The sequence below is a fragment of the Taudactylus pleione genome, unplaced genomic scaffold (assembly GCF_031769625.1).
Source record: "Taudactylus pleione unplaced genomic scaffold, aTauple2 ptg000270l, whole genome shotgun sequence".
Classification (NCBI taxonomy): Eukaryota; Metazoa; Chordata; class Amphibia; order Anura; family Myobatrachidae; genus Taudactylus; species Taudactylus pleione.
The window spans coordinates 1,799,672-1,819,128 of record NW_028284672.1 but is presented as its reverse complement, the minus strand read 5'-3'; positions in this window follow the sequence as shown (position 1 = coordinate 1,819,128).

Sequence of the window (19,457 nt, the reverse complement as noted above, 5' to 3'; positions counted from 1 at the left end):
TCCCATTACAGCTACAAGCATACACAGACACCACATTGCTCTTTATCAGGTCAGTCGATCAAATTTAGTAAAATCTCTAGACACTTTATCATCCTACCTGAGTCTTTGGCAGAAACCAACCAGCCCAGGCGTCTCAGCAACATGTCCAGGGATACTCTCAAGCCTGCGTTACAGAAAATTGCTTGGCATTCAACCTGTGATGACCAAGTGTCCTGAGGTTTTCAACTGCACAAAGGCACCAGATACAGTGTGCTGCATTATTTGTATCTGGTGCTGTGTAAATATATTTAAACCAATTGCTGTTCCTCCATGTTACTGTAAGTTTAGGCTCCAGTGGCAGCATGTCTACTGTTTACATTTGTAGTCAAGGAGAGACTAGTCCCACTAAAACTAATGAGCTTCCAGGTCCAATCAGTGATTGAGCCTCAACATCCCCAGGAGAACTGATACAAGCCCCCAGGTCAATCAACTGCAGCATGATGCAATCAGCGTATACATGTTATGGCATTAATTGCCATAAGTCAGAATATTTAGTGCAATCACTTATAGTCATAAGGCTCCATTAGGCATGGACAGTGAATTGATCTGCACAACTGAACTGTAGAACATTGTTCTGAACTGTAGAACATTGTTATTGGTGTATAGAGTGCACCGTTGCAGTTCGTTACTCACAGATAGGATATTTTCTTGTATGTTGTCTTATGTTATGGACAAATGTCGACAAATAAAATTTTTGTTTAGACCCCATTGAGTTTTACTCACTGTCAGTTTGTGACATTTTATTTCTCATTCCCACTTTCTCTTTCTTCTCTGCCCCTCTGCCACACAGTCTCCATTCATCCCCTAACTACTCTTTTTGCCCCATAAACATTTCCTTTTCTTCAAAACGCTTTCTACTAGCAACCCCAGTGCCCATGGCCTCTCATCACTGGAAGTATATCATTTGGCAGATTGCATCAGCTTCCACCTGTCATTTAGCAACAGGCTGGAAACACCTGCATCCCCCTCCTTCCCACCTGAATAGACTGTATTTTCTACATATGACAAGCCTGGATGACCTGTGGCTCTTCAGATGTTATGAAACTGCATGTCCCAGCTTCACAACAGCTCCTGGAGAGTCGCCACAGGTCATCCAGGTCAGATGTATGGTATATAACTACAGTATAAACTTTGCTGAATCAGTTGGCAATATTTTGGAGCCATGTGATCACTCTAAAGGGGCCTACCCATTAGCAGATAAATTTAAAGATTTAATGATATATATCGTTCAATCGTTCATTATATCTGCTAATGGATAGGCCCTGAACGATGACAGATGCGCACTCCCGCGGCCGATAAATTGCATCTATCATCTCTCCAACATGTTGGTAAATTATCGCATATAGCTGTAAAATATTAGCAATATCGTGCAGTTTATATGCGGTAAACGACGAACGACGAAAGATATTAGCTGCAGCTACAGAGAAAAAAATCCACTCCCTGAATGATGTCATGCGATATCATTTATCGTTCGCCACTTACCAAAATCTGTCATGTACATGACAGATATCGTTCAGCACAGCCACCGGAATTTTCAAAAGATATCTTTTGTCTTTCATCGCTGAGAAGTACATCTGCTAATGAATAGGCCCCGTTAAAGAAACAGAGTCTTCCCTTTTTATGCATTAACTGACCTACAATATGTATTACTGAAACTTACATGCTTTCATGAAGTGGCGATTTCTACGTCATCCACTCCCATTAAGGAATTGCCCCACCCCCTTCATCATCCTCCCCTCCCACTTTTTCCTTTCATGACTATGAAGAGTCCTGTATGATTTTATTTCCCACACTGAAATAGTCCTTGATCCCTTTGATACTACCTCTCCCATTTATACATTACTTGTACCCCTTTTACACTACAGCTAAAACCCAGGTTATTGCAGGGTTATCCCGGGTTGCTGCTAGGTGTAAAAGGGGCAAGGGTTGGATTCCTGGGTCGAGTGACCCGGCAATCCAACCCAGGCAGCTTGTAGGATTTAACACGGGAACGACCCGTGCAAACCTGCAGTGTACATGAGTAACTTGGGTCGTCTGACCCGGGTCCCGTTTACAGCATAGGCACTTCCGGGTTTCTCGGTGCTTGGAGATGATGTCATCTCCAAGCGCTGGGAGAAGTGTTCCACTGCACATGTGCATTGTAAACGGCCGCTGTAGAAAAAGGATCTGTTCTGGGTCTGACACATTTTGAAACTGTGTTCCAAATCTCGGTTCAGACCCTGGACTTAGGTGGAAAAGCGGTATTAGTTTGGTCCAGGTTTTTATTTCTATAGCTAGTTCCGGAAACAGAAATAAATCAGTAAAATAATTTTAGAAATGCATCGCATCTGCATCTGAAGGCTTGTCCAGAATATGGAAGTAAGTAAGAATCTTGTATCAACTTATGAATTTAAGTGAATGCTGTTACCTTTTTTCATAAGAAATAAGCAAAGCTGTTTTGTGTGTTGCCATATTAAGGAAATACATTACATTAAGTGTTTCCCAAAGCGTAATACAGAAATTCCACACAAGATATTTTTATGCAATTAGATGGCAGAAAATACCGCAAACTCGTACTAAGCATGTCAGAAGAATGGCAAATACACTGCACATAAATGCAGTTTGTGAATATAATTACTATGTACGCATCCCAGCTTTTAATTAATGAGTTAAAGTCGTTGTGGTCTGAATGGAGATAGGTTCTAACAAAAAAAACACATGTTGCTTAGCAACATTGCAAGCAATTGACAGTCACTTCTGCTTTGTGCAGGTGTACTTCATGTCACGGGCACCATGCAACCTTACCCAGATCATGAACCACTGTCGACTCCACCCAATGTGTGTATGCTCGTGTGCCCGTCTGTCAGTTGATTTCCCAACACTTGTGCCAAGTGGCAAGGTCAATTACAGTCTACACAGTTCTGTAGTGTAAAATTGTCAAGCTGTGGCTGTCATGCTACTGTTTAACTATAAGGAAACAGTAAAATACACCTGGCGCTAATCCTATATAGATTTACAAAATTTTTATATTGCTGTTTCTGCAGCTCTTTACATTGGAGATCTACTCAAACCTCCTAACATAAACCAAAGAATAGAAAAAATAAGAAAAGAGCGCTGAATACAGTAATATTTAATAGCACTTTAATAGTATATAAAAATTATTAATAAAATCTCCAATATATGTATATATATAACAATTGCTTGCCAGCAAAATTTGAATCCTAATTGGATACTTCAGCACATAAATATTATCCACATATAAAATTAATTATACAATATAACACATAAAAATAAAATTAAATAGAAAATCTCCCTTCTGAGAAATACCCAATTGAAAATCTCTCTTGTTATGAGTAGTCTTATGGCTTTGTCAGAATTTTGCAACAATACAATTGTAACCAGTACCAAGCAAGGTTTATAAGAAACTATGTTGCCCAAAAGGATTCCTTTTCATTCCAAGGATCCTTAGACAGAGCTGTATAATCCTGCAATACTAATCAGATGTGGATTCCTTTTTGATAACACATGTTCTTTGTTTTATTAGTTCAACTGCTTCACCTGTAATTAGCTCAAGGCAGCTTGTTAATTTTTATAGTGTTTATAGAGCTACTGCCTTTTAGACTCGTAGAGGTACCTTTATCCTTTATAAATGTTCAATAATCCTGTTAGGGTATATTCAGCTATTAGCTGTAATAGTTTCCATGAGAGATAAATAAAGCTATAATAAGGAGAAATATTACCAGGGTGATGAACTCATAGGTGCAAATGGTTCACCTCACAGTCTGTCCGCTACCAAGATCTTTGGCTGTATCCCTCGTCTCGAAGTACTACCCTGTACTTATTCTCTCCAAGTAGGTATTGAGCAGAACAGAGGTCCTCCGTTTACACCACCTGGTCATCTGGCGTCAAAGTGAAACCCATAGATGTGAATGGTTCACCTGACCGTCTGTATATTGCCCAAGTCCGCAGCCACAGCGCCGGTCTCCAGGTACACCTCGCGCTCACTTTCCTCCGGGTATGCACTCTGCAGACCAAAGTTCTCTGCCTGGCGTCACCTTAGCCGTTTAAGCGGTGAGCCTCCAGTAGTGCTCCGGGACGGACTATCAATCTCCAAAAGTCAGCCGTCTGTATATCACACAACGGTGTATGTGCATCCGTTTAGCTAGCACTGCTTGTGAAAAACGTGTTTCTCCGCCTCCAATCTCAGCGGCTTCCTCAGTCAGCATATATGTTTAACTATAAGTCCATATATATCTGTATGCTGGTACTTCTAGTTCCAAGACGGCTGGGTAAAACAGAATAGATTATATCAGTGTTCCACAAATCAAATCCTCACTTGCCCACAACAACTTATCTGTTGTGGATTTCTGTCTGTAGAAACGGGTGTGATAAATACTGACCTAGCCAAGTACCTATGATACCTGTGCATGATTACAGAAAGGCTGCCCATTGCTTACTTATGATTATCTTTAGTCATGTCTCAGTAGAAATACAAATACAATATAGGGGTATGGGGGCAAACACAGTATCCCCCTAAAAACTTGATTACCAGCTGCAATGGACACCCTGGGCTGATTAGCACTATAACACGGGAGCCAGCAGAATAAGGTCCATTGTTATAATGATAGTACCGTGTCGGGGCTGGATCCTCTATTAGACACTGGTGACTCATTAACGTACGATACATTAAGGCCCGTATTCAATTTGAGCCGAGCCGTGTTAAGTTAACGCGGCCCAGACTTAACGCTGACATCGCCTGTTTTGTTGGCGTTAAAGTATTGCGCGTGCCCGCGTATCCCCGTATTCAATTTCAAAGTACGCGTAAACGGCACGCCGGCGATACTCTAACTAGCGGAAAGTACTGTCATTTTTGGGGAAATCAGCCTGTCACCCCCCAAATGATGCTCTGGCATGGGGATTTACTATGGTACCCCCCGATTTGGCTTGCTGAAGGTATTTGGTGTATTTTCTATACCTGATGCAAAATAGTATTTAAATAGTATTAAAGAGTATTTTTTCCAGAAAAATGTTATCCCAGCAAATTTGGGGTACTTGAAAATGGGGGTCAGCATATTTTAAAGTTGAAAAAGTGAACTTGAAAAAATCATGAAAAATCCACCTGCCGCAAACACCTGCAATGAAATAAACACCTGAGGTATACTTGGGGACCCCCCAGAGTCAAGTTTGCTAGTTTTTAACTTCGTAAACCAACATTTTTTTTTTCACCCCCTTTTTCAAAGTAAATTTTTGGGGTGTTTTTTTTAAAAAACATTTGACACAGATTACCTTTGGGGGACTGTCTGAAGGCTGCAGGGGGGTTTCCACAAAGTTGCACCCCAAAACCCCAATTCTGCACTTTTTTCCGCCTGCCATTCCGCCTAGGCGGAAAGTCTTTCAAATTGAATACGGGGTAAAACCAAAACAGGTCATAATGACGTCATCGGCGGTAACTTAACGCGGATCCGGACTTAACGATTCAAATTGAATGCGGGCCTATGTATTTTTATAAGAATTTCCACCATCTGTCATTCGGTGAACATTGAGTTTCTCACCGCCACCGATTTCTAATGATTTCTAACCTTGTTGCTACAAGTAAAACTTATCAATGGATTGTTGCTTAGCATTAGAATTGCAGGTGGAGAACTTCTGCTGTATTGGCTACAGGACAGTAGCAGAATTGCTTTGTATTATAAACCATTTTGATGCTTTCTGCAACTGAATTATTGCTGTGCAAAGCAATGCGTATCACGTTGTTCAGCAATTTGTTTTTACTGTGAAAATGGTGTAATTAAACAATTATTCAACTGAACTGTAAGAGTTTTGCTCATTTGTACTCATTAACAAGCACAAAACAATTTACTTCAAGAAGAAGGCTGCGCTTATAAAGTGTAGGTGCAACAATCATAGACAAGTAAATGCATGAATAAATAATATAATATATATAAATAATCAAGTGGATCCAAACCAGCTGTCTGCTGTGGTGCAAAGAAGGGCTGACTGCTGGTGTTCATACGGTAACAAGTGTGCTACACGCTTGTAGGCAGATCCTATAAAAGCGACAATATAGATACCTGCGCCTTTCCCTTGAAATGCACTATATAACCACAATATTGAAGTTCAATCTTGTTTTATTAAAACAGAATTAATAATAATATATAAAAATTGAATATCAATAAATATCATAGATATGAATCCCAATAAACGATTTAAGACTATATATATATATATATATATATATATCAGTAAATATCATACCATGCTGATCATAAAGTGCCTAATACCGGTATACACACTTAACATACAACATGTACACACAGAAAAAAAAAGGTTAAAAACAGTGGTCCTATTCTCAGAAATAGCCCCAATAAAATCACAAGTCAATATCCACACTATAATAAGTGTCAAGTGTGTATTCCACAGTACAATATGCTACCAATTCTTTGAGCACACCATTCTACTGCCTAAAAACATGGACTGTATGGGTCTGGAGCTGGTCTGTGTATTTGACAGACCTTAGCAATGGTCAATACCCAGTCCTATTCAGTCTGGTAGGTAGAGGTGGTACCATCAATCCGGTGCACCATGCATGTGACTGAGGGGCACTGTTTCCAATGCCCGCAACGTCTAGCTGGCTGGAGGCAGCGGTAAAAGTGGCGTCTGCCAGCAGACTTGTCCCGTCTCTTCGCAAGGATCCGCTCAGTCCTCCGTGCAAGTGAGACTCAATCAAACGACGCTCTACGTGTTACACCAGACACCGCAGGCTTCATCAGGATTGCCGAATGTTTGATCCACATAACCGCTGCTAAATATACCCTCCTGGGTCTGTCCTACTTGTGGTCTATTGTTTCCACCCTCACTGAGTCCTGGTGGACTCAGTGAGGGCGGACTACTGATGGCTCCTGCTCTTCTCTCTAAAGGTCAATCACAGAGAGATTTAGGGGCATATGTACCAAAGCTTGAGGTTAGATAAAATTGTGAAATATATATCACCAACCAATCAGCTCAAAACTATAATTTCTTAAACACAGCCTGCAAAATGTAAGTTAGAAGCTGATTGGTTGGTGATATATATCTCACAATTTTATCTCACATCAAGCTTTGATACATATGAACCATAGTATGGGATCGAACTTGAGCTCCCAAATTGTAGAAACATTCATACATCCAACAGTGCAAACCTGTATCATTGGGCTGTAAACTTAATTATATAAAAAAAAATATGTAAAATAGTAATAATCAAAATTTTATTAATCCAAAGGAATCATTATAACTAAAAAAACTTGTTTCAGTAGTTGTCATGAAAACCACAATATTATAAAAATGGAGCTATAGAGATTAGTAGGCTATAAGACCATAATCCTTAACTACACATAAGGGTATTCCACGATCATATAAAATGTGTTAGGTGGAATTGTACAGTATTTCTATGGTTGTAGCATACTCTAATAACCAATAATTAATAAATCCAAAATATGGAGTGTTGTCCACACTCCAAAAATCCATGAAATCCAATGTATCCAGAAATCCAAAAGGTGTAAGATAAGGAATAATATCCAATAAAATATTTAAAGGAGATAAATATTAAATATCCAATAACACATTAAAACAGAAGAAGAAATAAGAAGGAAAAATAAAGATAAAGGAAAAAAGAAAATATGAAAGAAATGATGCTCAGGATGCTAAAGGAAGGGTGTAATCTCTAATTCCATGTTAAGTCCTTTAGGTGTTAGTGTCTCCAGATCAAATATCATCTTTGCTTCATCTCTGGCTAAGGTTTTTTCCACATCTCCTCCTCTCCAATTGGGATGAATCTTCTTAAGTCCGATGAATTCCACCTGGGATGATCACCTCCATGTAATTCTGTAAAGTGGATCGGTACATTGTGGTTCTCTCTTTTGTTCTTTGTATTGCACAGGTGTTGCTATACCCTTATGTGTAACTTTCTTTTAGTCTTTCCTATATACTGCATACCGCAGGGGCAGTATAACATATAGACTACCCCTGAGTTGTCACAGGTGATCTTATCTCTAATCTTGAATATTCTGTTATTGGCTTTTGATTTAACCTCTTTAATAGGTTGCATTCCTTTATTTTTAGTTTTATTACATGCTGTACATCTTCCACACTTAAAAAAGCCTACTTTTCCAGAGTTCAGCATAGGTGACTCTTCACCAACCTACTTCTAATGGTAGGTGCTCTTCTATACACTATTTTGGGATGGTCCATTAGGTATTCCTGTAGACTTTCGTCTCCTAATAAAACATGCCAGTGTTTGAGAAGACTCATCTATATATATTCAAATTTTTTTTTGTTAATACACCTGTCTCCCGACTTTTTTTCAAGAGGTTGATGAGAAGTTCTATATAGTCATTAGTGGGATCTTTCATGAGTTTTCGATATGTTTCCTCATAATTTAGTTGTGTGAGGGCTTCTTCTTTGTATGTAATTCTGTCCATTACTACGATGCTCCCACCCTTATCCGTAGGCTTAATTACTATATCTGTATTCTCCTTCAGTGATTTCAATGCTTTCTTTTCTAACGAGAGGTTCAATTTCTTTTTGTTCACATAATCTGGTATTCTCCTAATATCCTGTTCTATCAATTTTTGGAAAGACGTGACAAAATGTCCTTTTAAGTTTTGTGGAAAAAATGTGGACTCCTTATTTTTCTGCCGTCTGTGAAAATATTTCTTCAACGTTACTTTTCTTATAAATTTATGCAAATGTATTATAGTGTTGAATTTTCTGAGGTTATTAGTTGGGGCAGGCAAACTTCAAGCCCTTGGATAAAATTCCCAATTCTGCTTGGTTGAGTTTATATTTGCTGATATTGAAAATACCTTGCCCTAATGTTTTTTTGGTCCTTTCTTTTTTTCCACTTTTGACTTAGCTTTGCAACCTTCTCGTTTTCCCCGCTTGTGGCAGAACTTCTATTTCTGCCCTAGTTGACTCTGCTAATTTTTTGGAATAGCTCCTGTATTTTGGTGGGGAACATGGTTGTGCACCATCTCTAAATAAGCATCCATGTACTCATCCGCATCCCCATCTTCTTCTGATGTACAACCCAGTTCTATGGCATTAGACTTAATTTTGGAATCTAAGCGGTTCATAAGTGTCCTCGCTGAGGTATCCAATTTTTCTTGATGATCTTTTATTGCATTGTTGTAGCTTTGTATAAGGGCTTCTCTTTCTTGGTACTCCTTATTCAGCGCTCCATATTTTGTTCCCCTCTTATCCTCTCTCCTACGCACGGGATTCTGATTATCCAAGTCTCTTTCTTTTCTTGTCGTATTTCTATCTTGAGTGATTCTATTTCCTTTTTCCCATCCTCTTCTGTAATCTCTGCCTCTTCCTGAAAGTCTGCATATATCATCCCTTTCTACTTTTTTCTCTGCTGTCATCCACTCTCTCTCCTTCCCTCTCTGCTCACCTGGTCTCTTCCATGCATTTCTCCATTCACTTTCATTTTCTCCTTTTCTTTCATGATACTCCCTGGTTCCTGTCACTAATGTTCTGTTTCTATTCCTCTGTGAGATATAATGATATGACTTTTCTCCAACAGACCATGTGTCATAATGTGGGTATGTTTGCCAATTCCTGTAGCTCACTCTATAATCTTACTGTTGCTCCCAGCCAGCTAGACGTTGCGGGCATGGAAACAGTGCCCCTCAGTCACGAGCATGGAGCACGGGATTGAAGGTACCACATCTACCTACCAGACTGATTAGGACTGGGTATCGACCATTGCTGTCAAATACACAGACCAGCTCCAGACCCATACAGTACATGTTTTCAGGCAGTAGGATGGTGCGCTCAAAGAATTGGTAGCATATTGTACTGTGGAATACTCTCTTGACACTTATTGTAGTGTGGATATTGACTTTTGATTTTTTGATTTTATTGGGGCTATTTCTGAGAATAGGACCCCTCAATTTAACCTTTTTTTTCCCTGTGAGTACATGTTGTACTGTATGTTAAGTGTGTATACCAGTATTAGGCACTTTATGATCAGCATGGTGTGATATTTACTGATATATATATATATATATATATATATATATATATATATATATATAGTCTTAAATCATTTATTGGGATTCATATCTATGATATTTATGGATACCCACTTTTTATATATTATTTTTAATTTTGTTTTAATAAAACATTATTGAACTTCAATATTGTGGTTATATAGTGCATTTCAAGGGAAAGGCGCAGGTATCTATGTTGTCGCTTTTACAAAACAATGAACTGTAAAACCTGGAGTAGATTTGCTAAGGTGCGAGTTATCATCAACATGATTGACCGATTGTTTTAAAATGAATAAAGGCTAAACAAGGCTGATTTAGCATTTATTCCTATTGCCATTTTAAAACTATTGGTCAACGCCGCTAATGATCGTCAGCTTTGGTAACCTGCTCTTATGTAAATCTACACCTACCAACATAATCCATTTTACTAGAGACCAAGTGATTGCCTCCCTATTTACCCTCACTTCCTCATGAATTAGTAGTTATGTTAAAATTTTTAGCTTCATTTATCAGTAATCCAATAATTCATTTGTCAAATTTCTGTGATCTGATAGGGGTTGGATGTATAAAACCTGGAGGTCTTGAATAGCAACCAATCAGCTTCTAGCTATAGATAGTTTATAGATTGTACTAATTAAGTGAAAGCTTAAATCTGATTGGTTGCTATGGGAAACACAACCAATTGGCTTCTTTATAAGGTTTAATAATTCGCCCCCCCTCCCCTCTTGGTCAAAGAGGTGTAAAGCACCACTTTCTCTCTGCCAACTTTATTTTTGTATTAGGAATCTCAAAATTTTTTAAATATCATGTACTGTACAGTATCTACACATGAATATAACATTTTCAGATTGTTAGAATGTACAGTATATTGCCTTATTAAAGTGTCATCAGACTTTTGGTAATATTTCATTATTAAATGTAGTATATACTGTATATATCACTCTTAATTATATACAAACAAGCTAACACAATTACACACTAACAAAGAATAACTAAGGATTAGTAATATGATTAGAACATACTGAGGCTTGGACGTCAGCAATGGAAAATGTATGCAATCTGGAGAGTTAGCAATTCATAGCAGAGATGAGACTGAGACTGGGTTAACTGACACAAATAATAATGTAAGCAATGTTCCATTAAAGTTCATAAATAGTACTTTTTATAGATGTTGGCGTCCAACTGTGAAATGCACTTCAGTATCTCATAGCTTTAAGTACAATCATCAGTCATCATCACTGTTAGTGACCTAAAAATAAAACACATTGTTCTTTTTTGTTCCTGTATGTGCATATGGCTTCCATCTTTGTTTACAGAAATGTTGTATGCAATGCCGGCTTTTCAGTATAACTTTGTTTCCTCAGAGAGATACAGTACTTTTACTGATATACAGTATGTTCCAAAGGGGCCTATTCATCATGGAGAACAGGACTGTTAAATCATACATGTATAAACAGTAGGTTCCCAATATTTTAAGTTAGACCCATTCACCATTGCTGCAAGACAGGAGATAAACATGGATATTTCCTGCATATGGCATAGTCCCGATGTACAATACTGAATTGCTCCTGTAGATTTGGATATGCCGCCACTGATCTAAGCAAGTTCAATTCATAATTTGTGCAACATCTTCGGATTTATTCATGAACAGGCCTCTAAATATTTCTGTTATTGGAGATATATATTTGCCCAGATATTCGTTACCACAGGGAAATGATAATAAATAGAAAATAATTCTATAACATAAAAAACCACCCCTTTTTGAAATGTACTTATGTGCAGCCGTTTTAGACAATTCTTTAAACCGTGGCCTGATCCCGAAATTTACACAATGCCAATATTTACGCAGATCGATCGATTGTTACCCATTGTGTATGTGTGAACGCTGCACTGCGCGCATACAGTGATTAGTTTGAGATAACGTCTGCACAGTGGTTTCACTCACAAAGTGAGTGACAGGTAGTCAGTTTCTGGGAGAGGTAAAGGGGGGTGGCTAGGTAAACACAGGCATGCTGGGAGCATTTAAACGCCATTTAATGGGTGTGCATAAATTAGCCATTGCAATCTCCTATTGCATGTTGCGTTTTGCATGTAGGTCTGCACAAGTAGTGTATGCACAAAATTAAATACCCTATCGGCACATGTCAGATTGGTATTAAATGCAGATCACTTTACATCAATAACAACAACTTATCTAAAAATAAAGACACAGACAACCATATGAAATAAAAACTGTCAACCTTTTATTTAAAATTAAACTAAGAATTATATATTGGAAAAGAAAGAATGGCAACTGGGAAATTTCTGGAAGCAGCCCTAATTGGGGTGGGTCTGTTGAGGGGGCAGGGTCTGTGGAGGAGGGCAGAATAATCCCTCCTCTTAGGGCCTGGAGGGCCACTGAGGGAAGCCGGGCCGGCAACATAAATCTTGGTGACTGACACACTCTTTTTGGGAGCTCCCATCCCTCTGCACTAGGAAGAGGCCTGGGCAGCATCTTCAGCCGGTATTCACTGTTCATGTAGGAAATCAAATTGACTGGAAGATGTCTGATTACATAGAAACATAACCAATGTCTTCATTATAACCAGTTAATATAGTAACAGAATGTTTTGTGCAGGGCAAAATGTGAATTTCCCTGATCAGACAATTTCTGTGTCTCTCCAGGCCCCTGTGTTACTCCAGACCCCCCACGTTTCTCCATCTCCAGGTCCCCCTGTGGCTCTCCAGGACCCCTGTGGTTCTCCAGGCTCCCTGTGTCTATTCATCTCCAGGCCTCCATGTCTCTCCATATCCAGGCCCCCTTGTATCTCCATCCCCAGGACCTCCTGCTTCTCTCCAAGCCCCACTGCATCTCTCCATCCCCAGGCCGGCACTGAGCCATATTCCCCCAACCCCAGTGTGTCTCAGCCCCATGCTCCTGGCCCCAGTGTGCATCTCTCACCCACATTCCCCGGTCCCTGTGTGCCCTTTCAGCCCCATTCCCCCAGCCCCAGTGTGCATATCTCAGCCCCTTTCCCCTCAACCCCAGCGTGCGTCACTCAGCCCCTTTCCCTTCGGCCCCAGTGTGCCTCACTCAGCCCCATTCCCCCGGTCCCTGTGTGCCACTTTCAGCCCCATTCCCTCGGCCCCAGTGTGCCTCACTCAGCCCAATTCCCAAGGCCCCAGTGTGCCTCTCTCAGCCCCATTCCCTGGCCCCAGTGTGCCTCTCTCAGCCCCATTACCCCGGCCCCAGTGTGCCTCATTCAGCCCCATTCCCCCGGCCCCAGTGTGCCTTTCTCAGCCTCATTCCCCCAGCCCCAGTGTGCATCTCTCTGCACCATTCCCCTGGCCCCAGTGTGCCTCTCTCAGCCCCATTCCCCCGGCCCCTTATATCTCCATCCCTAGGACCGCCTGCTTCTCTCCAAGCCCCACTGCATCTCTCCATCCCCAGGCTGGCACTGAGCCATATTCCCCCAACCCCAGTGTGTCTCAGCCCCATACTCCTGGCCCCAGTGTGAGTCCCTCAGCCACATTCCCCGGTCCTTGTGTGCCCTTTCAGCCCCATTCCCCTGGCCCCAGTGTGCATATCTCAGCCCCTTTCCCCTCAACCCCAGCGTGCGTCTCTCAACCCCTTCCCTTCGGCCCCAGTGTGCCTCACTCAGCCCCATTCCCCCGGTCCCTGTGTGCCACTTTCAGCATCATTCCCCCGGTCCCTGTGTGCCACTTTCAGCCCCATTCCCCCGGCCCCAGTGTGCCTCACACAGCCCCATGCCCCCGGCCCCAGTGTGCCTCACTCAGCCCCATTCCCCGGCCCCAGTGTGCCTCTCTCAGCCCCATTTCTCCGGCCACAGTGTGCCTCTCTCAGCCCCATTCCCCCGGTCCCTGTGTGCCAATTTCAGCCCCATTCCCCGGCCCCAGTGTGCCTCACTCAGCCCCATTCCCCCGGCCCCAGTGTGTGTTTCTCAGCCCCATTCCACCGGCCCCAGTGTGCCTCACTCAGCCCCATTCCCCCGGCCCCAGAGTGCCTCTCTCAGCCCCATTCCCCCGGCCCCAGTGTGCATCTCTCAGCCCCATTCCCCAGTCCCAGTGTGCGTCTCTCAGCCCCATTCCCCGGCCCCAGTGTGCCTCTCTCAGCCCCATTCCCCCAGCCCCAGTGTGCCTCAGCCCCATTCCCCCGGACCCAGTGTGCCTCACTCAGCCCCATTCCCCCGGCCCCAGTGTGCCTCTCTCAGCTCCATTCCCTCGGCCCCAGTGTGCCTCTCAGCCCCATTCCCCCGGCCCCCGTGTGCCTCTCTTAGCCCCATTACCCCAGCCTCAGTGTGCCTCTCTCAGCCCCATTCCCCCGGCCCCAGTGTGCATCTCTCAACCCCATTCCCACGGCCCCAGTGTGCCTCTCTCAGCCCCATTCCCCCGACCCCAGTGTGCCGCTCTCAGCCCCATTCCCCTGGCTCCAGTGTGCTTCTCTCTGCCCCTTTCCCCCGGACCGAGTGTGCCTCACTCAACCCCATTCACCCGGCCCCAGAGTGCCTCTCTCCGCCCCATTCCCCTGGCCCCAGTGTGCCTCTCTCAGCCACATTCCCCCGGCCCCAGTGTGCCTCTCTCAGCCCCATTCCCCTGGCCCCAGTGTGCTTCTCTCAGCCCCATTCCCCTGGCCCCAGTGTGCGTCTCTCAGCCCCATTCCCCCGGCCCCAGTGTGCCTCTCAGCCCCATTCCCCGCCCCTAGTGTGTCTCTCAGCCCCATTCCCCGGGCTCCAGTGTGCATCTCTCAGCCCCATTAACATGGCCCCAGTGTGCCTCTTTCAGCCCCATTCCCATGGCCCCAGTGTGCCTCTCTCAGCCCCATTCCCATGGCCCCAGTGTGCCTCTCTCAGCCCCATTCTCCCGGCCCCAGTATGCCTCTCTCAGCCCCATTCCCTTTGCCCCAGTGTGCCTCTCTCAGCCCCATTCCCCCGGCCCCAGTGTGCCTCTTTCAGCCCCATTCCCATGGCCCCAGTGTGCCTCTCTCAGCCCCATTCCCATGGCCCCAGTGTGCCTCTCTCAACCCCATTCTCCCGGCCCCAGTATGCCTCTCTCAGCCCCATTCCATTTGCCCCAGTGTGCCTCTCTCAGCCCCATTCCCCCGGCCCCAGTGTGCCTCTCTCAGCCCCATTCCCCCGGCCCCAGTGTGCCTCTCTCAGCCCCATTCCCATGGCCCCAGTGCGCTTCTCTCAGCCCCATTTCCCCGGCCCCAGTGTGCCTCTCTCAGCCCCATTCCCCCGGCCCCAGTGTGCTTCTCTCAGCCCCATTCCCCTGGCCCCAGTGTGCGTCACTCAGCCCCATTCCCCGGCCCCAGTGTGCCTCTCAGCCCCATTCCCCGGCCCCAGTGTGTCTCTCAGCCCCATTCCCCCGGCTCCAGTGTGCATCTCTCAGCCCCATTAACATGGCCCCAGTGTGCCTCTTTCAGCCCCATTCCCATGGCCCCAGTGTGCCTCTCTCAGCCCCATTCCCATGGCCCCATGTGCCTCTCTCAGCCCCATTCCCCCGGCCCCAGTATGCCTCTCTCAGCCCCATTCCCCTTGCCCCAGTGTGCCTCTCTCAGCCCCATTCCCCCGGCCCCAGTGTGCCTCTCTCAGCCACATTCCCCCGGCCCCAGTGTGCCTCTCTCAGCCCCATTCCCCTGGCCCCAGTGTGCTTCTCTCAGCCCCATTCCCCTGGCCCCAGTATGCGTCTCTCAGCCCCATTCCCCCGGCCCCAGTGTGCCTCTCAGCCCCATTCCCCGGCCCCAGTGTGTCTCTCAGCCCCATTCCCCGGGCTCCAGTGTGCGTCTCTCAGCCCCATTAACATGGCCCCAGTGTGCCTCTTTCAGCCCCATTCCCATGGCCCCAGTGTGCCTCTCTCAGCCCCATTCCCATGGCCCCAGTGTGCCTCTCTCAGCCCCATTCTCCCGGCCCCAGTATGCCTCTCTCAGCCCCATTCCCTTTGCCCCAGTGTGCCTCTCTCAGCCCCATTCCCCCGGCCCCAGTGTGCCTCTTTCAGCCCCATTCCCATGGCCCCAGTGTGCCTCTCTCAGCCCCATTCCCATGGCCCCAGTGTGCCTCTCTCAGCCCCATTCTCCCGGCCCCAGTATGCCTCTCTCAGCCCCATTCCCTTTGCCCCAGTGTGCCTCTCTCAGCCACATTCCCCCGGCCCCAGTGTGCCTCTCTCAGCCCCATTCCCCCGGCCCCAGTGTGCCTCTCTCAGCCCCATTCCCATGGCCCCAGTGTGCTTCTCTCAGCCCCATTTCCCCGGCCCCAGTGTGCCTCTCTCAGCCCCATTCCCCCGGCCCCAGTGTGCTTCTCTCAGCCCCATTCCCCTGGCCCCAGTGTGCGTCTCTCAGCCCCATTCCCCGGCCCCAGTGTGCCTCTCAGCCCCATTCCCCGGCCCCAGTGTGTCTCTCAGCCCCATTCCCCCGGCTCCAGTGTGCATCTCTCAGCCCCACTAACATGGCCCCAGTGTGCCTCTTTCAGCCCCATTCCCATGGCCCCAGTGTGCCTCTCTCAGCCCCATTCCCATGGGCCCATGTGCCTCTCTCAGCCCCATTCCCCCGGCCCCAGTATGCCTCTCTCAGCCCCATTCCCCTTGCCCCAGTGTGCCTCTCTCAGCCCCATTCCCCCGGCCCCAGTGTGCCTCTCTCAGCCCCATTCCCCCGGCCCCAGTGTGCCTCTCTCAGCCCCATCCCCATGGCCCCAGTGTGCCTCTCTCAGCCCCATTCCCCCGGCCCCAGTATGCCTCTCTTGGCCCCATTCCCCCGGCCCCAGTGTGCCTCTCTCAGCCCCATTCCCCCGGCCTCAGTGTGCCTGTTTGAGGCTATGTCAGCTGCGGCGGATGTGTGTGCCCAAATGGAGCAACAATTGAATCTCTCCATTGGCCGCCATCTAGTGACCACCGGCGTGCAACATACTTGATTCCCCCAATTGAGGTGAGGAGCAGCGTTAGCCTTATAGATATATATATATATAGATATATATATATATATATATATATATATATATATTAGGGGTGTGCACCGGCCACTTTTCGTGTTTTGTGTTTTGGTTTTGGATCTGGATCTTTCTTCGTGTTTTGGATCTGGATTGGTTTTGCCAAAACCACCCTTCTGTGTTTTGGGTTCGGGTTTTGTGTTTTGGATCTGTTTTTTTTTTTTTTTAAAAAGCATAAAAACAGCTAAAATCACAGAATGTGTTGGTTTTTCTGCTCCTATGCTATTATTAACCTCAATAACCTTAATTTCCACTAATTTCCAGTCTATTCGGAAAACCTCACACCTCACAATAGTGTTTTTATGTCCAAAAGGTTGCACCGAGGTAGCTGGATGACTATGCTAAGCGACACGAGTGGGCGGCACAAACACGTGACCCATATAGGAGTGATACTGCAGTGGCAGACAGGATGGCAGTTTGAAAAACTAGGCCCCAAACTGTACATAATGCAAAGAAAAAAAGAGGTGCAAGATGGAATTGTACTTGGGCCCTCCCACCCACCCTTATGTTGTATAAACAGGACATGCACACTTTAACAAAGGAATCATTTCAGCACCAGGGTCTGCCACACAACTGTGGCTGAAATGATTGGTTCGTTTGGGCCCCCACAAAACAAGCTGGCAATTAATCTGTCCCTGCACAAACTGGCTCTACGGAGGCAAGATGTCGTCCTCATCCTCCTCATCCACCGATTCCTCACCCTCTTCAGTGTTGTGTACATCCTCATCCTCACAGAGTATTAACTTGTCCCCACTGGAATCCACCACCACAGGTCCCTCTGTACGTTCTGGAGGCTGGTCTCCCTGGAAGAGTTGATAATTCATTTTGATGAACATCATCTTCTCCACATTTTGTGGAAGCAACCTCCTACGCCTTTCGCTGACAAGGTTTCCGGCTGTACTAAACACTCTTTCGGAGTACACACTGGAGGGGGGGCAACTCAGGTAAAATAGAGCCAGTTTGTACAGGGGCCTCCAAATTGCCTCTTTTTCCTGCCAGTACAGGTATGGACTGTCTGACATGCCTACTTGGATACTGTCACCGATGTAATCCTCCACCATTCTGTCAATGGTGACAGTATCATATGTAGTGACAGTAGACATGTCAGAAATTGTTGCCAGGTCCTTCAGTCCGGACCAGATGTCCAAACTTGGTCCTGCCTGCCCTGCATCACCGCCAGCGGTTTGCTTAGGATACCTAAGTTTTTTCCTCGCTTCAGCTGACAGTGTTTTCACCAGCAGGTCTCTGCACCTCTGCAGGCTTGTGTCGGCCGGAAAGAGGGACACCACATAGGCTTTAAACCTAGGATCGAGCACGGTGGCCAAAATGTAGTGGTCTGATCTCAACAGATTGACCACCCTGGAATCCTGGCAAAGCGAATGAAGGGCTTCATCCACAAGTCCCACATGCTGAGCGGAATCGCTCCGTCTTAGCTCCTCCTTCACTTTCTCCAGCTGCTTCTGCAAAAGCCTGATGAGGGGAATGACCTGACTCAAGCTGGCAGTGTCTGAACTGACTTCATGTGTGGCAAGTTCGAAGGGCTGGAGAACCTTGCACAACATGGAAATCATTCTCCACTGCGCTTGAGTCAGGTGCATACCTCCTCCTTTGCATATGTCATAGGTGGATGTATAGGCTTGTATGGCCTTTAGCTGCTCCTCCATCCTCTGAAGCATATAGAGGGTTGAGTTCCACCACGTCACAACCTCTTGCTTCAGGTGATGGCGGGGCAGGTTCAAGAGTGTTTGCTGGCGCTCTAGTCTTCGGCACGCAGTCGCTGAATGGCGAAAGTGGCCAGAAATTTTTCGGGCCACCCAAACCGTCTACTGCACGCCCTGTTGCTTTTCAGAAAATTCTGCACCACCAAGTTTATTGTGTGAGCAAAACATGGGACGTGCTGGAATTTGCCCAGATGTAATGCCCGCACAATATTGGTGGTGTTGTCAGATATCACAAATCCCCAGGAGAGTCTAAGTGGGGTAAGTCACTGGGCGATGATTTCCCTCAGTTTCTCTAAGAGGTTGTCGGCGGTGTGCCTCTTACTGAAACCGGTGATACACAGCGTAGCCTGCCTTGGAACGAGCTAGCGTTTCTGAGATGCTGCTACTGGTGATGCTGCTGCTGCTGTTGCTGCGTAAGGTGATACATCTACCCAGTGGGCTGTCACAGTCATATAGTCCTTAGTCTGCCCTGTTCCACTTGTCCACATGTCCGTGGTTAAGTGGACATTGGGTACAACGGCATTTTTCAGGACACTGAGGACACTTTTTCTGACGTTTCTGTACAGTCTCGGTATCGCCTGCCTAGTGAAGTGGAATCTAGACGGGATTTGGAACCGGGGACACACTACCTCCATCAATTGTCTAAATCCCACTGCACTAATGGCGGATACCGGACACACGTCTAACACCAACATAGCAGTCAAGGCCTC